We start from the raw sequence: 8830 nt of genomic DNA on the forward strand, positions 1-8830 counted from the left end.
TAGGTCATCTCCATTATTCCCTATCCACTTCAAGGAAGTGATTTCATACATTTTGCTATGGTCTGAATGTTTGTGTCTCCCCAAAGTTAATTTGTTGAAATGTTAATGTGCAATGTGATTGTATTAGGAGGTACTCAGTCATGAAGGCAGACTTTTCATGGATGGAATTAGTGTCCTTATAAAAGACACCCCAGAGAGCTCCCTAATCCTTTCCACCATGTGAGGACACAGTGAGATTGGCAACCTACAACCCAGAAAACAATCTTCATTAGAACTCGACCATGCTGGCACCTTGATCTTTGACTTCCAACCTCCAGAAATGTGAGAAATAAATTTCTGTTGTTTATAAGCTACCCCAGCCTGTGGTGTTTTATTATAGCAGCCCAAAAAGACTAAGACATGTGTAATTCAGTTAGATGCATCTATACTCTTTCCTGTATTCTCCTGACATTCTAGTTGATTTTTTAAGTTTCCATGTAGAAGGCTTTCTCAACTTTGGTACTGTTGACATTTTGGGCTGGATCATCTTTTGTTTGGGTAGTTGTCCTGTGAGTTGTTGGATGTTTATCAGTATTCCTAGTCTCCACCTACTAGGGTGCCAGAAGCACCAAGTTCCCCAGTGTGAGAACAAAAAATGTCTGCAGGTACTCCTAAATATCCCCTTATGGGCAAAATCACTCCCAGTTTAGAAGCACTAGCATAGGTCAAAGTCACTCTGTGGTGTATGGTTTTATGGGTTTGCATATGCACATTAACCACCATAATAATGTATAGAAGAGTTCTACCACCCTAAAAATTCCTTTTTGTAGCCTCTTTGCTATCAAACACATCCATTACCCCCAATCCCTATGACCCACTGATCTGATTTTTTTTTTTTGGCCACACATCTTGTGGCACCTTAGTTCCCCAACCAGGGATTGAACCCAGGTCCCAGCAGTGAAAGTGCTGAGTCCTAACCACTGGACCATCAGGGAATTCCCTCACTGATTTAATTCCATAATTTTAACTTTTCTAGTACATCATATAAATGTAATCACACAATATGTAACCTGTAGTATCTGACTTTATTCAACTAGTATAATGCACTTAAAATTTATATGAATACATGCTGTTGCACGAAACAAAAGTGCATTTCTTTTTACTGCTGAGTAGTATTCCATTTTATAGATGTGCCAATATTATTTATATATTCAACTGTTGAAGAACATCTGGATTATTCCCAGATTTTGGAGACTATGAATAATGCTACTATGATTATTCGTGTGCAGGTTTTTGTGTGAATATGAGTTTGAAATTCACTGAGTCATGTGGTAAATATATATTCAACTTTATATTAAACTGCCAATTTGTTTTATAACATAGCTGTATCAGTTTGCATTCCCAAAAGCAATGCATGAGAGTTCTTCTTTCATATTCTCACCACCATATGCAATTGTGGAGGGTTATAAAATTTTATCCATCCTAATAAGTAAACACTAGTATCTCATTGTGGTTTTAATATGGATTTCCTTAATGACTCTCAATATTGAGCATTTTTTCATTTATGTTTTCTTGCCATTTGGATAACTCCTTCAGTTAAGTCACTTCAGGCATTTTGACAATTTTAAAAAATTGTATCTGTTTATTTCCTTGTCTATTTTTGGCTGTGCTGGATCTTGGTTGCTGCACACAGGCTTTCCTTAGTTGTAGTGAGCAAGGGCTACTCTCTAGTTGTGGTGCATGGGCTTCTCAGTGCTGTGGCTTCTCTTGTTGCAGAGCATGGGCTCCAGGGCACTCAGACTTCAGTAGTTGCAGTATATGTGCTCAGTAATTGTTGTGAGTGGGCTTAGTTGCCTTTTGGCATGTAAAATCTTCCCGGACCAGGGATCAAACCCATCTCCCCTGCATTGGCAGGTGAATTTTCAACAACTGAAACACCAGAGAAGTCCAGTTACATTGACAATTTTTAATTGAATTGTTTTCTTTTGCTGAGTTTTGCAAGTTCTTAAAATATTCAGAATATAAGTATTCTATAAGACATGTGATCTGCAAATATTTTCACGCAGTATGGTTTGCCTTTTTACTTTTTTAACAGTGTCTTTCATAGACCAAAAGTTTTCATTCTGATAAAGTTCAATTTATCATATTTTTATCAATGTCTTACTGATACATATTTTCTTGTGGTGTCATATCTGAAAACTCATTGCCAAAACCTGTATATCACAGATATTCTCCTATATTTTTCTCCTGGAAATTATGAAGATTTTCTTCTGTCTTTGTTGTTGTGTAGTCATTCAGTCCTGTCTGACTTTTTTCGACCCCATAGACTGCAACACTCCAGGTTTCCCTGTCCTTCACCATCTCCTGGAGTTTGCTCAAACTCATGTCCATCGAGTAGGTGATGCCATCCAACCATCTAATCCTCTGTTGTCCCCTTCTCCTCCTGCCTTCAGTCTTTGCCAGCATCAGGTCCTTTTCCAGTGAGTCAACTCTTTGCCTCAGGTGGCCAAATTACTGGAGCTTGAGCTTCAGCATCAGTCCTTCCAATGAATATTTAGAATTGATTTCCTTAAGGATTGACTGGTTTGATCTCCTGGCAGTCCAAGGGAATCTCAAGAGTCTTCTCCAACACCACAGTTGGAAAGAATCAATCTTTCAGTGCTCAACTTTCTTTATCATCCAACTCTCACATCCGTACATGACTACTGGAAAAAACATAGCTTTGACTATATGTAACTTTGTTGGCAAAGTAATGTCTCCAATTTTTAATATGCTGTCTAGATTTGTCATAGCTAATGCGGGAGACCTGGGTTCGATCCCTGGGTTGAGAAGATCCCCTGGAGAAGGGAAAGTCTACCCACTCCAGTATTCTGACCTGGAGAATTCCATGGACTGTATACCCCATGGGCGTCTCAAAAAGTCAGACACGACTAAGCGACTTTCACTTTCAGTTTCTTCCAAGGAGCAAGCATCTTTTAATTTAATGGCTGTAGTCACTATCTGCAGTGATTTTGGGGCCCAGGAAAATAAAGTCTGTCACTGTTTGCAGTGTTTCCACATCTATTTGCCAAGAAATGATGGGACTGGATGCCATGATCTTAGTTTTTTTAATGCCGAGCTTTAAGCCAGCTTTTCACTTTCCTCTTTCACCTTCATCAAGAGGCTCTTTAGTTCTTCTTCACTTTCTGCCATAAGGGTAGTGTCATCTGCATATCTGAGGTTGTTATTTATCCTGGTAGTCTTGATTCCAGCTTGTGTTCCATTCAGCCTGGCATTTTGCATGATGTACTTTGCATATAAGTTAATAAGCAGGGTGACAATATACAGCCTTGATGTACTCCTTTCCAAATTTGGAACCAGTACATTGTTCCATGTCTGGTTCTAGGTGTTGCTTCTTCACCTGCAAACAGGTTTCACAGGAGGTAGGTAAGGTGGTCTGGTATTCCCAACACTTTAAGAATTTTCCACAGTTTGTTGTGATCCACACAGTGAAGGCTTTAGCATAGTCAATGAAGCAGAAATAGATGTTTTTCTGGAATTCCCTTGGTTTTTTATGATCCAGTGGATGTTGGCAATTTGATCTCTGGTTCCTCTCTGCCTTTTCTAAATCCAGCTTGAACATCTGGAAGTTCTCAGTTCACATACTGTTGCAGCCTAGCTTAATGTATTTTGAGCATTACCTTGTTAGCAAGTGAAATGAGTGCATTTGTGGGGTAGTTTGAACATTCTTTTACATTGCTCTTCTTTGCAATTGGAATGAAAACTGACCTTTTCCAGTCCTGTGGCCACTGCTGAGTTTTGCAAATTTGCTAGCATATTTAGTACAGCACTTTCAGAGCATCATCTTCTAGGATTTGAAATAGCTCAGGTGGAATCCCATCACCTCCACTAGCTTTGCTCATAGTGATGCTTTCTAAGGCCCACTTGACTTCACATTCCAGGATGTCTGGCTCTAGGTGAGTGATCACACCATTGTGGTTATCTGGGTCATTAAGAATTTTTTGTACAGTTCTTCTGTGTATTCTTGCCACCTCTTCTGCTTCTGTTAGGTCCATGCCATTTCTGTTCTTTTTTTTTTTTTCATTTCTGTTCTTTATTGTGTCCATCTTTGCATGAAATGTTCCCTTGGTATCTCTAATTTTCTTGAAGAGATCTCTAGTCTTTCCCATTATATTGTTTTCCTTTATTTCTTTGCATTGATCACTGAGGAAACCTTTCTTATCTCTCCTTGCTATTCTTTAGAACTCTGCATTCAGATGGTTATATCTTTCTTCTTCTCCTTTGCCTTTTGCTTCTCTTCTTTTTTCAGCTATTTGTAAGGCCTCCTCAGACAACCATTTTGCCTTTTTGATTTCTTTTTCTTGGGGATGATTTTGATCATTGCCTTCTGTGCAGTGTTATGAATCTCTGTCCATAGTTCTTCAGGCACTCTGTCTATCAGATCCAGTCCCTTGAATCTATTTGTCACTTCCACTGTAAAATCATAAGGGATTTTATTTAGGTCATACCTGAATAAACTGTGGAAAATTCTGAAAGAGATGGGCATACCAAACCATCTGACCTGCCCCTTGAGAAACCTATAGGCAGATCAGGAAGCAACAGATAGAACTGGACATGGAACAACTGACAGGTTTCAAATAGGAAAAGGAGTACATCAAGGCTGTATATTTTCACCCTGCTTATTTAACTTATATGCCGAGTACATCTTGAGAAACGCTGGGCTGGAAGAAGCACAAGCTGGAATCAAGATTGCTGGGAGAAATATCAATAATCTCAGATATGCATATGACACCACCCTTATGGCAGAAAGTGAAGAGGAACTAAAAAGCCTCTTGATGAAAGTGAAAATGATGAGTGAAAAAGTTGGCTTAAAGCTCAACATTCAGAAAACTAAGATCATGGCATCTGGTCCCATCACTTCATGGCAAATAGATGGGGAAACAGTGGAAACAGTGCCAGACTTTATTTTTTTGGGCTCCAAAATCACTGCAGGTGGTGACTGCAGCCATGAAATTAAAAGACTTACTTTTACTTACGCTTACTCCTTGGAAGGAAAGTTATGACCAACCTAGATAGCATATTAAAAAGCAGAGACATTACTTTGCCAACAAAGGTCTGTCTTGTCAAGGCTATGGTTTTTCCAGTGGTCATGTATGGATGTAAGAATTGGACTGTGAAGAAAGCTGAGAGCTGAAAAATTGATGCTTTTGAACTGTGATGTTGGAGAAGACTCTTGAGAGTCCCTTGGACTGCAAGGAGATCCAACCAGTCCATCCTGAAGGAGATAAGTCCTGGGTGTTCACTGGAAGGACTGATGCTGTAGCTGATGTTTCAGCTGGTGCTGAAACTCCAATACTTTGGCCACCTCATGCGAAGAGTGGACTCATTGGAAAAGGCCCTGATGGTAGGAGGGATTGGGGGCAGGAGGAGAAGGGGACGACAGAGGATGAGATGGCTGGATGGCATCACTGACTCGATGGACATGTGTTTGAGTAAACTCCAGGAGTTTGTGATGGACAGGGAGGCCTGGCGTGCTGTGATTCATGGGGTTGCAAAGAGTCGGACATGACTGAGCGACTGAACTGAAGTGAATGGTCTAGTGGTTTTCCCTACTTTCTTCAATTTAAGTCTGAATTTTGCAATAAGGAGTTCATGATCTGAGCCACAGTCACCTTCTGGTCTTGTTTTTGCTGACTATATAGAGCTTTTCCATCTGCAGCTGCAAAGAATATAATCAGTCTGATTTCAGTATTGACCATCTGGTGATGTCCATGTGTAAAGTCATCTCTTGTGTTGTTGGAAGAGGGTGTTTGCTATGATCAGTGCATTCTCTTGGCAAAACTCTGTTAGCCTTTGCCCTGCTTCATTTCGTAGTCCAAGAGGAGTACTTGCCTGTTACTCCAGGTATCTTGACTTCCTTCTTTTGCATTCCAGTCCCCTATGATGAAAAATACATCTTTTTTTTTTTTTGGTGTTAGTTCTAGAAGATATTGTAGGTCTTCATAGAACCATTCACCTTCAGCTTCTTCGGCATTAGCGATTGGGGCATAAACTTGGATTACTGTGATATTGAATGGTTTGCCTTGGAAACAAATTGAGATCATTCTGTCATTTTTGAGATTGCACCCAGTACTGAATTTTGGACTCTTTTGTTGACTATGAGGGCTACTCCAGACATAATGGTCTGAATTAAATTTGCCCATTCCCATCCATTTTAGTTCACTGTTTCCTAAACTGTTGATGGTTCCCTCTTGCCATCTCTTGTATAACCACTTCCAATTTACCTTGATTCATGAACCTCACATTCCAGGTTCCCATGCAATATTGTTCTTTATAGCATCAGACTTTACTTTTGCCACCAAACACATCCACAACTGGGCCGATGCTTCCGCTTTGGCTCAGTCTCTTCATTCCTTCTGGATCTATTTTTCCACTCTTCTCCAGTAGCATATTGGACACCTACTGATCTGGGGAGTTCATCTTTATTTTCTTATGTCTTGCATCTACATTTTATGATTTACATTATTCTTTCATTTATATTTAATTCATTTTTATATTTAAATGTAAATTACCATTAACATTTTGAGTTACTTTTCTATAAGTTGTGAGGCATGTGCTGAAGTCCATATTTTAGTTATTCATGTCCAGTTGTTTTGGTTTTATTTCTTTTCCAATATATGTTTCTTGGGATTTTATTCATAGACAATAATGTCATCCACAAATATGGGAAAAAATGTATTTTAAAATTTCTATGTCTTTTATTTATTTATTTATTTGCCTTTTTCCTGTTGTATAGAATAAGACTTCCATTATGATGTTGAATAAAAGTGCTGAGAGTGGATATCCTTGCTTTGTTCCCAGTCTTGAGAGAAAATATTTGGTCCCTCAGCATTAAGTATGTTAGCTGGAGGATTTCATAGAAGCCTTTTATCAGGTTATGGATGTTGATTTCCATTCACAATTTTGATCATTAATATTGTATTTGTCAAAAAATTTCTTGCATCTATGGTATGCTCATGTGGTTTTTCTTCTTTGGGTTTTTAATGCAGTGGATTGTGTTGCTTGATTTTCAACTGTTGAATTAACCTTTCATTTTGGGGATAAATCCCACTTGGTTGCAGTAGATTGTTCTTTCTCTATATTGAGAAATTTAATTTGGTAATATGAGATATTGGTCTTACTTTTCTTTATTCGTAGTATATTTCTTTGGTTTGTTATCAGAGTAATGTTGCCTTTGCAAAATGAGTTGGAGTGTATTTTTTCCTTATCTGTATTAGTTTTCAATTGCTGTCATAAGAAATTGCCACAAATTTAGAGCTTTATACAATACAAAGATATTACCTTACAATTATCTGGTTCATAGGCCGCACCTGCCAAAAATCAAGATGTCAGCAGAGCTGTATTCCTAGGGGAATATCTGTTTCTTTCCTCAAACACTGTTGGCAGAATTCAGTTCCTTGTGATTGTAGGACTGAGATCCCCGTTTTCTTATTGTCTGTCAGCTAAAGGTCATTCCCAGCTTCTAGAAGCCAACCGTATATTTTGGCTCATGACTCTTTCTCCATCTTCAAAATCAACAATGGCTGGTAAAGTGCTTGTCACATTTTCAATTTCTCTTTCTCCTTCTATCTCATCTCTCTGACCTAGATAGGAAATGTTCTCTGTGTTTAAAGATTAGATTTGACTCACATGGATAATGAGGGCAATCTCTTCATCTCAAGGTCCAAACTTTTAATCAAATCAGCAAAGTCCCTTTTGCCATGTAGCATAACATATTCATAGGTTCCAGCGATTAGGGTGTGGATATTTGGAGAATCATCATTCTGCCTATGACATATTCTATTTTCTGGAAGTGAGTGTGTTCTATTGGTGCTGTTTCTTCTTTAAATGTTTGGTATAATTTGCCAGCATAACCATCTAGGCGTAGAGTTTTGTTTTTGGGTGTTTTTAAACCATGAACTTGATTTCTTTAATAGTTGTAGGGTTATTGAGTTTATCTATTTTATCTTGAGTGCTGTTCAAATTGGACAATATCTATTGATTTATGTTCCAATTAGCTATCTCTTTCCTCTGTTATCTCCCTATTTGCATTAAATCTATTGTGTCAGTTTTAAAATTTAGTTATTGCATTTTGCAGTTCTAAAACTTCCATTAAGTTCTTTTTTATATTTATTTCTTTGCTGATAAATTTCTGTTTTAATTAATTTTTCAAGGGTGATGGCTCTTTTGAGCACTTTTATAATAGTTGCTTAAAAGACTAGCAAATATTTACAGATAGCATCAATCTGTTGATTGCCTTTCCACATACTTTTTGAGATTTTCATGGTTTCTTATATGCTGAGTGAGTTTGGTTTGTATATTGGACATTGAATATAATGTCATGAAATTTTGGGTCTTGTTTACATCTATCCACTTGAGAGTACCTCAGATTCTGGTATTCTTCACCAGTACATCTGCCATTTAATATTTCCTTTACAGAGAATTCAAATAGCTGCACCACACACTGTCTCTGGTTTTTTGCAGCTCTGTTCAGGGCTGCAGAGTTAGAAAGTGTTTATTCTATCTTACCTGGGACCAGAACTGCACTGTATAAATCTTTATGTTTACTTTTAATTTGAAGAAAAATCACAAACTTATAGAAAAATTGCAAAAGCTGTACAGAGAATTATTTTCCCTGAATTATTTGAGAGTAATGCCAGCCTGAGACCCCATTAACCCCACGGTAAACAAAATTTGAAGAGGGCCCTTATGACTTTCATCTCCTACCATTATGTTACATATATGGAAAAATGGAGATCATTCAGGTGGGGCTAATTTAATCACACAAGCTCTTTAAAAGGAGAAAGTTTTA

At 38.0% G+C, this 8830-nt stretch overlaps 1 non-coding gene across 1 annotated transcript; it reads right to left on the reverse strand.

Moving 5' to 3' along the window:
* Positions 1-902: 902 nt before the first annotated feature.
* Positions 903-974, reverse strand: TRNAE-UUC. The gene has a single exon. It is a non-coding gene; the product is annotated as a tRNA-Glu (tRNA).
* Between the last annotated feature and the right edge of the window lie 7856 nt (positions 975-8830).

This window comes from Cervus canadensis, chromosome X (genome assembly GCF_019320065.1).
Source record: "Cervus canadensis isolate Bull #8, Minnesota chromosome X, ASM1932006v1, whole genome shotgun sequence".
Lineage (NCBI taxonomy): Eukaryota > Metazoa > Chordata > Mammalia > Artiodactyla > Cervidae > Cervus > Cervus canadensis.